Here is a 14,716-nt window from a genome sequence, read left to right as displayed (position 1 = left end):
CATATAGCCTGTGATACATGTTAAAGTGGAGTGCTGTTACCCAAAATCACAGTGTGCTGCAACACATGTAATTGTAAATTGTTTCCCTGTTTGTATCTCCAGGGAATTTACAAGAACAGGAATGTGTCTTACTATTCAAAAGCAGCAGTACTTTGATAGAAATATTCACCTGAATATTGAACTATTTTTAGCTGATAATGCCTTCTAGTTTGAAATTATATGAGTTGGTCATTTGATTTCAAAATGAAACTCTGCTGTGATGGATGTCTTTATGCATATAAATTCCTGTTGTTTAAATTCTTATCCTCTGGCTCCAAGATAGTCTTCAGAGGTGTGTGTGCGAGAGGTTTCTTTTAAATTTGTTTGTGATTTTTTTCTTTTCACATCCCTCCTCCCCCCCCCCTTAAAAAAAAAAAATTAAGGATTCAGACTTTGCACAAAATCTTGTCAGATTATTTTCTCTCCCAAATGCTGGAACTGTAGTTGTGTACCATCTGTATCCTGTTCAAGCAAACTACATTCATCTTTGATTAGCCTCAGCTGGAACGTGAACACAAGTTACATCTTAATCCTTAAACAATGACCTCTATGTACAGAAAGAGTCTTCTGGTTCTTTTATTGCAGTTGGAGGACACTGAATTGTGTTTGTACCTTCTTAAAATGCGAATGAATATTGCTTTTAGCCCAACAGTGACGGTTTTCAACATTTGTGGCTCCTTTCTGCTCTAAATCTTAAATTTCTGTTTCCTTTTCCGTTTCTTAAATTAGTCCTACCATTTAGTATGTAGGACATATAAGACAGTTTCTTTGGTACACTGTGCTGATTTTTCTTTGAGCCAGATCTCAGGATCTGTAGGGTAGACTTTGAAAGCTTTAAAGCTTATGACCACACAGTACAAATGGTTAAATCTTTGAGCTGTTTGCATAGCCAGTCTGGCCCTTATAATGAAAACAGGTGAAGATCAGAATGAAGAAAACAAAAGTGTTGGCAATTTCCCTTCTGCACTTCGAATACTCAGAGTAAGTTTTCTGATGTGAATTGAGATATGACATCAGGCAGAAATCTCTTTCTAGACTGGCCAGCATATATTTCCCAGCTAGGAATTAGTTCACCATCTGAAAGGCAATATTTATGCACGTATTTACTGAACTCAGAGCCTGCAAAAGTATGTGTATCTGTGGGAAACCTATAAAATATGTATTGGAATTACCCAGTTGATGCAAAACCAATGAATTTCTTTATATTTTAGTATCTCTTTCAAACATATTTCTGTCACCAAAACAAAAATTGTAGATAATGGAGTCTTAACATTGGGACTGCAGTAAAATGTCAACAAAATTTGTGAATTATTTAATACAGAACAGTCATGAACTGTTTCTATTGCAGAAACGGCATACCAGTTAGCTGCACAGTGGGAACATAGTTGAAGTTAAACTCTGAAGTTCTAACAAAATAATAAAAAAAAAAAGAAACTATATGGGATCTTTTGGAGGTGTTGGGATGTCCTGTTGATTCAAAAGCCCTTTTCATAGTATTTTTAATATCAGACTTTGTTTCATAGTTACGTAGACTGAGCTAACTGTGTTTGGAGGGTTATAATAAAAGTAAGGGCTTGAGGAGTCAGCTGCTAACAAGGTGTGAAGTTAGCAGCTAGCAATGTGGGCTGCCCAAAACCTGATTCTGAGTGTGTCAACCTTTTAAGTCACCCTTGTCAGCTTTGGCTTGACAGTACTTTGATTGCATATTCAGCATCTACAACTACAGTACAAACTAAGCTTTGCTATGTGCAACTGAACACAGTAGTGATTTAATGGAGATGTACTTACCAACATGATCAGAAGATGGCACAACTACTAGAATTACAGTGCCAGTGCTAAAATCGTGGCATATACTCTGAAGCATGCAGTCCTCTGGTGTCAAGCACTGAAAACTTGCAAGCTGTTAGGAATGGATTAGATGTCCCAAATTATTGTGATTTTTCATTACACTGAGGCCAGATTCTTCTCAAAGGGACTGAGAAGTACACTCCTCAAAGTGATTTTGGTCAAATCTGCCTATATTGAAAACAGTTGGGTGCTGTTTCCAGTTGTGCGTAAGAGTGAATAATTTGCTGATGAAATTTAAGTATTTTAAATTCATTACTAAGAAAAGTCAAGGACTCTCTCCCCTTGAGAAGGGGGATATATGTTAAGATCCATAAAAGGAGGAAACTAAACCAGTATTCTTGTATTTTGTGCATGTATTTCAAGTTAACTTTTCCTCCAGCCCTTTTCTAGGGGAGGAGGATTCTGTGTGGGATGAGTGGGCACAATATAAAGATAAGTGTGTAATATAAAGATGGGCTTCTATGAACAAAGCAGCAAAGCAGAGTGGTAGAGGTAGCCTTGGGAATTTAGGCCTTCACATTGTTTGTTTTAGTAGTTTTCCTGCTGAAAACAGAGAGCCAGTCCCATAGTTTGCTCCTATGTTCAGAATAAAAAACACTAGCACCTGTAGCTTAAATCACTAGGCCTCTACTCCAACAGCTGCTCATTAGAGAACCTAGAATGATACTGTTTTTGTTGTGGCTCTGTGTCTATGAGCACAGCAAATCCATTATTCATAATATCTTCCCAAGTTCACAAAGCCATTGAATAGTGCTGCATATCTCCTTAAAGCTGCCACCCACTCAAATCCATTTTATTTGGACAAATAAAGAAACTCTGCACTGCAGAAAACCAATTTGAAAACACACTGAAATTCATTTTCCTCACTTAAATATTAAAGTGCTTATATTTATTGCATTTCAGCTGTGCTGTACTGTTTTCAAAAAGGACTTGCTCATTTAATCAGTCTAAAGGAATGTCAGTAAATTTAAAATGTAGAAGAAAATATACAACAAGAGTAGCACTGCTTTTTATGCAGTGAATCTGCATGCTCTAGATTAAACTCATCCATTAATATTTAAATGCATATTAATTTACAGTACCACAGTACTGACCCAAGCTCTCATGGTTCTCTGCACTATTCCTTTATATATATATATATATATATATACACACATATATATATAATATATATAAAATAGTTTTTTATTTTAAAAGTAAGGACTGGAATTCCTGGTTTGCAGTACAGTAATCGATAAAGAGGGGCCTCTTTCACTTGTCACTGCATTTTTGAGTTTGAGACTGCAGGTTTTTCTTTATCTTACTTTGTTGATAAAGGCATTTCCTGTATCAGAACACAGTAAGGTAACTGGTAGAGTAATTCATGGTTTGTGTATAGTTTTGGTGCCTTCTGCATTTGTATGTGATGTTCAGGGAACGCAGCTGGCAGAAAGCCCTTTACATGCGCATTGAACAGTGTAAATTATCTGTGCTGTTTACACAAGTCTTCCTGACTATGGGCTGGGACTAAACTATAGAGATATCAGTCTAATCTCACATAAAAGGGAAGAATTAAGAAGTTGGTGAAATTAAATTGTGAAGTACTGGTACTGCTTTATCCATTTATTTCTCTACAGAATTTCGTGACTGTAAAGCTAGGGCACCAAACGGTGGAAATTTTGTTGGGTTGTTCGGCTTTTTGTTGGGAGTGAGTGTGAGGGCTCATAGCTGAATAAAGTCGGTTTTATAAAAACTCTATGGATGAAGTTCAGTTCTTGGGATTCATACTGCTGGTCTCCTATCTAGTTCTTGCTTTAGTTTTTCCCTTTTTTTGGTAGTTTTGCAACAGTTGAGTTTTTTGTTTGGAAGGCAGGCAAGAATTTTGTTTTAGAAACAGTGACAACCTGGGTCATCCTTCGTGTAGTTTCATGTTGATTCTTAGAAAACAGAAGCCCTGAGAGTCACTTATTCTTCTTCAGTGAGACAAGTTTTGTCCTTGTCAGCTTCTGCCTAATTCTGGAAAGTCACATAACAGAGTTCTTACCTAAGCAGATGTTAGAGGGTGGGCTCCCTAGAGGGTGGGCTCCCTTCATTTAATATGAACCAACAGCTGGATCTTTAAAAAGTGATTGAAAATCTGTTGGAATGGGCATATTGTGTTTGTCATGTACAGGTCTGTTGGTTATCAACTCCCAGTAAGGATTGCTTATTTAGGCCCCCAAAAGCTATATGAATCTGAGACTCTGCATTGTCAGGGAAGTTTGGAAATCTCATCCTAAATGTACAAGGTTGTAGAGAATATGCAGTGGTAGGTCTCTATGGGATGAACTCAGAATAGGCTTTGGCAAGATACTTTGGACTTCAGTGTTGCAGGAGTAGCATTTGTTAAAAATGTGCTGTTATAGATTGTTACAGACTTAAAATCCTATAAAAAGCAATTACGTATTCCATTCCTCAGTGACTTTTCAGACAAAATAGGTTGTATCAGCCTCACAGTAAGATACCAGGATTCAATAGGAAATGTGCATTCCAGTGTAGCATAGTAAGTTTGTCTTGTCTTCTGGTGTAAAGAGGTTTCAAATTTTCCTTTTCATTGTGACTTTCCTCATTTTCAGTGTTATGTGTGACCAGTCAGTATTTGTGCATATAATGCCATATTCTTTATCTTAATGTAATCAAGTAGAAGAGTGAAATGGTGAAAAAGAAGAGAATGAAAGAAATGACAGAGAAATTCTTCAGAGTGCTTGAAACACCGTAAAGGAAAGCTGGATATTGAATTTAGGGGGCTCACGTTTTCCCCAATATTTGAATAGCAGAAGCCTAAAACAGTACAAAATCCTATTTGAATAGAGCAGTTCTAACAAAAGCACTAATATAAACATGCAAAATTAAACCACTTGGCAGTGATCCATCAAAATACATGTATACTTTTATCCTTCAGATTCAACAGCAGTTAAGTTCTTGGATTAATTAAGAGTCATCTGGATTTAGTTGCTCAGGGTATGCCAGAAAAGGCAGAAATTCTACCTGTAAAGGTTTTGTATTAAAAAAAAGGGGGGGGGAGGTAGGGCAAGAATAATAAAGCCATGGCAGGTTCCATACTGCCTGCAGAAACAGGCCATCAGTTCAGTGCTGATGTCAGCTGATATGATAATTGAGGATAACCCAGTAGCACCTGGGAGCGAGGCTCTGCTTATTCGTCTGCAGAACTGCTGAGCAGAAAATGTGCTTGTACTAGTTCTGCAGTGTTTAGTGTCAGCTTAAGTGGTTTATATCTATTTTATTATTACTGAGATTGTGCTTATCTGATTATCTAGTACCCAGATGCCTTGAGGGAGTAGGAAATAAGTGTTTAATAAAATAAGACTATGGTTTTCAATAAGTGATTCCAGGTGCTCCTGTCTTTAACTGTCCAACAACCACAAAAAAAAATCCCTCAAGGAAGCTTTATTTGCAGAAAGTGCTGAGCAAGGGTTAGAGTCCAAAAATAATATAAGCATCACCATGTACCTTTCTGAACCTGAGTGCTCCTTGCCCCTTGACTGATGTCAGTAATTCTGGGATAGATGATTTTGCTTTCTGTATGTTACAAGGAAGACCCAGGCATCTTAGAGAAAGAGAAGATTGTGTTCTAGTACCTGCCCTAAAGACTGAAATGGCACTTTATTCAATAACTATGAAATAGAAGAGCTGACCTTGGAGGGGGACAGTTTCAGATCTTGTCTTTCTGAGTGCTGTGACCATTGGTCTGCAGAATTTTTTTTTCTTAAGCTGACTACATTTATTATCTGCAGATAGCCAGACTCGATGAAAAAGTTTGAAAGTTATAGCCATAAACAGATGGTTTAATACATGGGTGTTGACCTTCCTGAGGCAGAAGGAAGAAATAAACCTATATTTTGAAATATGATCAACTAATCTAAGGTGTGCAGTCCTGTGTCATCTTAGGATGTCATGTTAAGAGTGAGTACCAATGCAGTTTATGTGGGGTACAAATCCCATGGCCGTATGTTCTAGGAATGCCTACTAAGTTAAGTTCCTTAAAGTAGTGTTTAACAAGTTCATTGTTTCTGACTGAGGTCAGGGGTGAGAAAGATTACAAATTGCTAAGTATTCTCAAGGTAAAAATACTTTTTACCATTCGCAGACATGGGCCTTTTGCTGATGCTTACAAGCAACAGCAAGGTTCTGTATATGACTGAGATGTGCTTTGAAAAGGGAGCTTATTAAGATCTAGATTCTGGATGTAAGTGCCCAAATCTTGTTCCTGTGCCATGACTTTCAAAGTCATTTTTATTGACCTGATTCTAACCTTGGGAAAAATATGGCCCTTTTCAAATGAAAAATAATCCAAAGTTGAAGCATAAAAAACTACATCTGACGTCTGAAAAATCTGGATCATAATTAATATGCTTCTGTTCAAACTCAAGTAGCTGAAATAAATTAACAAAGTGATTTGGAGCCCAATTTCAGAGCTTTTGCAACAGCTGTTGCTATGAGCCTGAAAAGAGCCTGATGCTACCAACAATTAGGTGTTGACTAGTGAGATTTTAAAGATACCTTGACAAGTTACAGAGTTCAACTGAGCCTACATAGTAAAAGGTAATGAATACTTTATTACCATCTGATATGAAAATATATGTGCTATATTGCAAAATTTTTAATCTCAGCGCTTGTCCTCTTGGAACCCACTGAAATGTTACAAAAGTATTCCTTGCCTCCTGAAGACAGACCTGGCAACTGCAACCCTTTTTATGCTGTTAGGGTGGACATGGTGTGCTGCTGAGGCATTCAGGCTTCTCTGGCCTCCCTTACTGCTGTGACTCAGTCGAGAACAGCTACAGAGGAAAAAATGGTTGTTTCAATTCACAGTGATCACTTGTTGGTGTCTCTGAGACAGCTACAAGACTACTAGTTTCTGTTGCTATTTTAAAGCTGTGTTTGGCAAAGTGATGTGTCTTCTGGTCCTGGTTCAGCTGAACATTTAAGTAAATACTTACATTTGAAGCTGTGCTAAGTTCCAGCACATCTGTAGCATCTGTAAAGGATTCTACAGCATCACTATATTGCTTTAGAAATCAGTCTGCTCTTGTAATTGTGGATACTGTTGTTTTTTACAGTGACACTTATTTGAGGTGCACACTGTGATTACATAGGTTTAGTTATATTAATTCAAAATCATGCGTTAACAGTAAAGGTTAGAACTAAAAGACTTTAGACCATTCTTAAGAGATCTTTTGCCTTATTGTTTTATTTTTCCTTTTTATAAAAATAAAGCTTCACATCAGAAGCTCTTTATCAGGAAACAGAAAATAACACACATAATAATACTTCCTACAACACTTCACTTGTTCGAAGAAGTGTAAGATGTTAAGAGGCTAAATCTTAGGTATAATTGTGAGCAGATTTGTTATTCATATTTCAGGCCAGCAAAAAAAGATGTAGATTATTGGCATACACTGTCAGTTTTTCACACCTTCTAGTGAAAGCCAAAGTAGAAGAATATTAATTCAGTAATTTGCAATTTCCATAAGAGTACATATCAAGCTATTATCAATCATATTTATTATTTTCAGTGTTTATCAGAATAGATCCCGGTTTTGAGTAGTATTCAATCACTCAAAGAGAACATAATGTAATTGCTTATATTCTTTTTTGTCTAATTTTGCTAGACAACACTAACCAAACATGGTACCTGTGCAAGTCTTTTGTTCTGCAAACCCCAACCAACCACTGTCTCTTTGTGCTCTATGAGGAAACATGCTCAATAATCACTGGTAGAATATAAAGGTTCTTATTTTGCAGGCTAGCATCAGGCAGTCAAGTCTGTGTTCAACACCATAGCAACCAGAGTGTCCTTAAAACTCTGCCTTTGCGCTTTTTTGGCTGAGAGTGGGTTTTTTTCTCAGTGATATGTCTTAGTAAGGTGATCAGTATCTCACTAGTAGTGGAAGTTTTCACACACTCAATAAATACACAGCTCCTACTAAAATACATGTAGTAGAGCTCTTCCAGAAAAATAAATATGGTGTTATAATTGGCTACTTTTCCAATAATACTGATTCTGTTACATAAATTACAAGGAATTGAGACAAATAAGCATTTTAATCCCAAAGGTAAGGCATGAAGTTTTGCAGCCCCTTTCTCCTGCATTTATAGAACACTATTTCAAAGACTGTGGTTATTTGGCTGTTCTCTAATTTCACTGCAGAATGGGAATTTGACTGGAGCATTGCTTTCTGATGGTTAATTATAAATTTATTAGGGGAGTTCTGGCCAAATGTCCCTCAATCTTAGACCTTGCAGAATCCAAAGTTCAAGCTATTAGACTTCATTAAATGTGATGCACTGGCCTCTCTGTTCTGCATGTGCTTACTTGTATTTTTTGTGTTCTCATGTATGTCCAGTTTTCCCTTTCTGGGTATTGTTTGCCAAAGAGGCTCTTTCAAATCATAGAAATAGGACGAAGTAATTTTTAGAACAGCAACTTATGTAAGGAGGCATGGTCTCTGGAGATGAAATAAATCTCAAACACAACACAACAAAATAGCTTTCCTGTTCTGTTTGGGTGTTGCTGTTGCCTGAGTAGGTTGTTAACAGCACACAAATGCATAAATGGTAGCAGGGTTCTGCACTGCTACTGGAGGTGGCACTACAGAAGAAAAGAACCCTGTATCTGTTTTGAGTTGGAGGAAGGGTTTACAGACAAGCTTATAGGCATGCTTTGATGGACTTGCTTTTGTCCCATATTCCTGCTTTAAGTAGATTTTAACACAGGGTACTTGCAAGGTTGAACCCCAAAATATGTGGAACTGGATTGGGCTGGGGAGCACTCTGTGTTTAGACCTCACCAAATGAGGTCCAAAGTTAAGGACCAGTCATGCTTCCATGTTGCCTTTCAGTTTTCTCTTAGAGTTTTACTATAAAGGGAGGGCTTTCGTAATAGGTTAGACAAATTCAGTCTAAACCGGGGGCTTACCTGAAGGCATCATTGCATCCCGTGCGAGCATGAAGGCTCTCCCTGTGTGTGCAAGGTGTTCATTGTACAAGCAGGGCCAGAAGAGGACTAAGACTACAGTTCCCACCCACAGCAGGGTGCTATCTGTTCATCCACTAAATCACTGTGGTTTTTATTACTGATTTCAGCAGGAGCTGAAGCAGGGCTGCAAATGGTTTTGTTCAGTCTTTATAAATTGGTACTAAAGAGAAGCTGCCATGCTCCGTTTAGCTCCTGAAAAGTAAGGGGAAAAGAACTTTGTCAAATTTCAGAGAATAAATCTGCACTCTGAAAAATAAACTGCTGCAGGCTTTCAAATCTGACCAAACAAGACAAAAATGTAACTATTAAAGTTAACTTATGTTCTTTTAATTAAAAGAAGCAATTTGATCTATTTCAGAACCTCAGTGGTTTGAGAGTATGAATCCTGATTTCCCAGTTTCTCAAGGAGGTCTAAGAAAAGGATGTAGCAGTATTTTATTGCAAGCTTGTAAACTCGCCGAGTTAGATAAGTAATGTTTGTTTATATACCTAGAAAATGTTAATAAAACATTCATATCATTTGGGGTTCTTTCTTCCTTGGCCAAGCCTTCCTAGTTGCTAGGCCTTGGCTTTGCTTTTGGCAGAAGGAGGAGAAAATAGAGGAAGGGAAAGATCTGCACCCTTGAACTTACAGTTAAGCCTTCAGAGATCACTTTCCTTTTACATGCTCAGTTTACTGTGCACTAGACCAAAAGTGTGAGCTGTCAGGCTCCTGTGGTGATAAACCTGGATCTAATCCTACTCCTACTGACATTAGTGGCAAACCTTGTGTTGCTTTCAGTGGAAGCAGGACGTAGACACTGTGCTTGTGTGCTTCAGCCAGCCTTACCTCGCTGAGCTCAAAGCAGCCTCTGATGTGAGTGATGATAGGAATGTTTAATACTTAATCCTGCTTCTGCTCACTGTGAATTTAAAATGTCTAACAATTACAATTACCTAAACCCAACAATATAAAGTGATTTCACATGATTTAATAACTCGGGAGTAACTGAGCCTTGCTAGAGAAGCCCCAGTTTACAGCTTCTTTTAAATTGGAGATTGCTCTTTGTTTTGCAGAGCACTCAGGTTGTGAAGATTAAAACGTTCCATGTATGAGGATAAATTACAGAGAAGGATTTAATTTGTATTTTCTTTCTAAATGCTTCTAAATACTGGAGAAGAAATGTTTACTTTTTCACAATAGTTGTAGCCTATACTTTAGCACTGCATTTTCAAACTGTCAAACACTGGTTTGAATGAGGTCATGAATGAATGTTCACAATTTGAAGACAGCTTCATTTTATGGAAGATAAGTAATAATTGAACAAAGTGGTTCATATTGAAAACATCATACTGGCATGTATCTTTTCAGAGACAAATGTACTTAATGAAGTGTCCTCACATGTCAATGTCTTCTAAAATGTGTTATATTTAGTGAAATAATGGGTCAAAAAAAAACCCAAAACATTGTCATAAATGATGGTAGGTGCTTTTTTACTGAAATACTGGTAGTTTTACATTCTTGACATGAATAATTGGGTGTGTCATATGTGAAGCTACCTAGAAATAAAATAGAGGTCATAAAATGTAAAGACATGATAGGATGCATTTATAACAGCATAAACCAAACTGGCATTTTAATGTCTTAAGCCAGCCTATATGCTATACTTGCCCATTGATCTTGGCTGGAAAAGTTCTATGCCTAATTTAAGAACATTTTGGAGATAAAGCCATATAATGGGATAGGATTTGGTTTTGCAGAAAGTTTTCTCCTTTTATTGTTACAATTATATCACCATAACAGGAATGGAGGCTGATTGTTGTGTGACCTGACAAAACTTGCTTAGAATTGTTGTGTCCGTCTTCATAGCAGGTGACTTTCTGGTATAATTTATCTTGATATTTTACCTTCTGGTGATTGCAAGTAACATAGCAGCATGTTTTCCTATAGGCATGAGAAAGGGTTTAGTTTTTTGTTCATTCCATGGATTTGAGAGAGTCATTGTTGGGAAAGATAGTACAGTTTGAGTGTGCATTTAATGTATTCCTTTGGAAGGCTTGTAAAAAGATGGCTGGTAGAGGCAATGGCTCAAAAGTATGTGCAAAAATCTCATTAATTTTGATTGGCTCTATAGGTTCTTTTAATTACCATGCTTGAAATTGAGATTTAATATGGCACAGCAATGAAATAAGTAGATTGAGATGAGATCTTAGAAAGCAGTTCTTAACTGTGAGGGTGGTGAGACACTGGCACAGGTTGCCTAAAGAGGCTGTGACTGCCCCGTCCCTGGCAGTGTTCAAGGCCAGGCTGGACAGGTCTTGGAGCAGCCTGCTCTAGTGGAAGGTGACTCTGCTCATGGCAGGGGGTTGGAACTTGATGAGCTTTAAGGTCCCTTCCAACACAAACCAGCCTGGGATTCTGTGGCTACCTAATTAATCATTGAAATTATACTACTCCCCAACCCCCCAGTTTTTTCAACTGGATCTGATCATAGAAACCATATGTTTATAAAAAAAAAAATCAAGAAAGGATGCAGAGCTTGTCCTGTTTTCAGAGAATTGCTAGTAAGCATGTGTGTGTTGGGTGTTAAAACTCTTTTAAATAGCAAATGAGTTGGCAACATGTAATCTCACTTGTTGCTCTGATTTGCTGCGTGTCTTTTGAAATGAGTACTAAGCTGGTGTGGAGCACTGCAGGTTGTCCAGTGCTTTGTGCTCTAAATAGCCTTTAGCAGTAAATATGTACCCGGCAGTTGTCAAATGTTCTCATCAGGGCTTGCCAACTTGTTGTCCTCACTGAGATTGAACTCCATCTGTGCAGACAGGAAAGTACACAGGGAAAAGAAACCTGCCCACTATCTGTATTTTCTTTTGTTATTGTACAGTTGATGAAATATCTCACTAGTGCATTATTTGACTGCTATTGTACGTTAGTGTAGAGACGGCAGTCTCTTAATATTCAGTGAAGCCTCATGTTAGTGAAAGTGTTTCAAATCTTCTGTTTTCAATGTGGTTTTACTGAAAGCCCTTTTGAATTTGAATGAACCATTCTGAAATGTGATTCTCAAAAAAAGAAATCTCTAAAAATTGAGCAAGTAAAATTTGCCCATCACTTTTGAGCTAGTGATATCGATAATGGTATGATTAATTTAAAGGCAAGATTCATGCTATAGGTGTGCTGCTTTAGAACTATAACAGTCTGTCCATGTTTGTTTGAACCTGCTAAGGAAAATCAAAACCTGGTGAGGTAGAATTAGAGCTGATTTACTGATGGACATCATTCCCTTACCTGGATTTAAGGAAAGGGAAATTGACTTGTAGAGAAAAAGGGAATACCGAGGATAATCAGTCATGAGTCAAGAAAATGTGTTAACTGATGTTTTACATTGAAAAAGTAGTAACAACACAGGTAAAGGATGAGGGTTGGAATTGGTGGCTGTGGTGAGGTTCAGAATGCAATCTGCAAAATACTGAGCAGTATGCTCATGCCTACAATGGCAGTATTTGTTCAGGAGCTCCTTGTGTCTGGATGTAAGCCACAAGGGTACTGCAAATTCCTAAACTACTATTCATAGATGATTCTCTCTATCTTCCGAACTAAATTGCTCAGAGCTGGTGAAACTTGTACCCATGAGGCTATGTGTTCATCATGAGAAAAAAAAACATTAGATAATGAAAGTCGCTACAGATCTGTTCTAATGTAGGTAAACTTTAACCATGGCATAAAAATATGAGCTCGAGTGAAAACCAGGGTAATTCTCTACCCTTCATGTCAGAGGAAAAGGAACATCTAAATAAAACTTTTTCCTTTCTGACCAAAAGATAGCTTGTATACAAGAGAGTCTTGCTGGAATTATATCTCAGCTGGAAGGAAAGATGAGGTTTTTTTTATGTAGCAGTTGGAGGTTCTTAGAAATACTAGTCAGTCAGTTACCAGAGTGGTAAATTAAATCTTGAGAGCCAGAGTTCACTCATCAATACGCAGTGATATGGAAGTGGCAAGGAGAGAGACAGACAACTGCATCAGCACTGGGTGTTTATGTTCTTAACGGAAAAATACAAATCATTTCTTTCCCTTCTGCTGCTGTCATGGTCCATCACTTTAGTCCATTTTCACCTTGCTGAGGGATTCTGAGTGGGCCTTCATGCTTTGACACCTAATTAATCTCTCACAAGCCTGTTCTTGCAGCCTGCCTGCCTGGGATGGGCCGTATCTTATGTCAGTGCCTCACAAACAAAATCTTCTTTGCTTTTTTCCTTTACTTTCCTTCATTTTCCTATGTTCTTTCACCCCAAGCCCCCTCAAGCAGGTTGAAGATGTTTGTTTCCCTTGTCTTTGAAAATTACATACATACATACATTCTGTTTTTACAGGAAAATAGCCCCTTTTCTTCTAGTGAACACTGTCCCACTGTGGTATATAAAGTTGTCTGTGTTTTCAAACCTAATAAGTGCCCACAAAAATGCACAGCAGGATTTTGCTTATCAGAAGCTGCAGCCCCAAGTCCTTACAGTGTTAACAGGCAAGCAGGAAATCAGGGGTCACTTTTAAATCATGGCATACCTATACATGAATAAAAGTATATGATCTGAGGAAGGCATATTCTGTGGTGTAAAACATTACCATGAGACTGAAAAAAAAATATTTCACTGAAGTTATTTTATTGTCTATATCAAGTGATCATGAATGTCTTGTGCACCGAGCTCTAACAGCCACAGTACTTTATGACTAGTTTAAAACAAGTCCTTGTGATAAAGTAACACATGTAGTCTGTATAACAGATAACACCAAAATACTGAATATATTGAATATAGTGTATTATCTATAATAGAAAAACATAGGTTCTTTAAAATTATACCAGTGGAATCTAATAGTCCTTTGAAAAATATTTCCTGGATAATATTTCTACTCAGAAACAACTGATTTCCCTTCTGTAGGGACAGGCCTGGTGTTCAGCTCAGCACATCATATGGATTTTGGTCTGGGAAATGGAGAGGCATTAAAATAGGTCTGAGAGGTCATTTTATTAGATGAGTGATCAGGGATAAGTGTCCATCAAAACCTTTTAGCTCTATTGGCCTGTACCTGATCTGCAGATACTGATCTTCTGTGCTGTTTATCCCAAACTTGCAGGAGCTCCAAGAGTCTTCTGGTGACATACAGGGAGGAAGAAAATTTTTAAAAAGTAAAGAAAAAAATCATCTCTTTAATTCCCCCTGCGGACAGCTTCCTTAATAAATACTGTAAGAAATTTATCTGCTAAGAGCCACCCAGTAATCTAACGTACAAGCCCCAGTGATATATTCAGCAGCCAGCTCAGGGTAGGTGTGTTTCTACTGTCAGAATCACATGAGCAAGGAATAAAATCGTGAGCTCTCACTGAAAGCTGCAGTAATTTATGATGAGTTGTTGGCTTTTCTTTTTTTCATGCTATTTTTGACTCAGCTGGACAAAGAGGATAGAACTGACTTGCTTTTTCCATAGTATGCTCACCTGCCTGTATGTTTTCACAAGATACGATTCAAACACTGTAAATTCATGAAGTTTCATGTATATGTAAAGAAATCATAGACTGAAAGCCTTATCAGCATGGGTGACTCATGCATACAGACATAAGTCATGAATGCAGGTTTATTTCAGTTGTCTCCCCTCTTGACATGCTTGGGTAGGAGTTAAGCATTTACCATTCTATTCAGTCTGAATAATCCCAGATTTGTTTGTTACCTTCTGTGTTGTCCTGGTGAGGAATCCTTGGGCTTTTCCTTCTCTTCTCCTGGACTCCATTTTAAGGAATCTTCTTCTCTGGTGTGCATGCAGAAAACAGAACAGAA

At 37.6% G+C, this 14,716-nt stretch overlaps 1 protein-coding gene across 1 annotated transcript in view; it reads left to right on the top strand.

Annotated features, from left to right (window-relative positions):
- Nucleotides 1-14,716, top strand: part of SPAG16 (sperm associated antigen 16) — a 430,349-nt gene that overhangs the window by 250,788 nt on the left and 164,845 nt on the right. The window lies entirely within an intron of this gene.

This window comes from Pezoporus wallicus, unplaced genomic scaffold (genome assembly GCF_028554395.1).
Source record: "Pezoporus wallicus isolate ANWC-B61680 ecotype Strahan unplaced genomic scaffold, APGP_CSIRO_Pwel_v1 contig_6566, whole genome shotgun sequence".
NCBI classification, from domain to species: domain Eukaryota; kingdom Metazoa; phylum Chordata; class Aves; order Psittaciformes; family Psittacidae; genus Pezoporus; species Pezoporus wallicus.
Note: the sequence above shows the minus strand (reverse complement) of the source record. Positions and strands in the feature narration are given on the sequence as shown.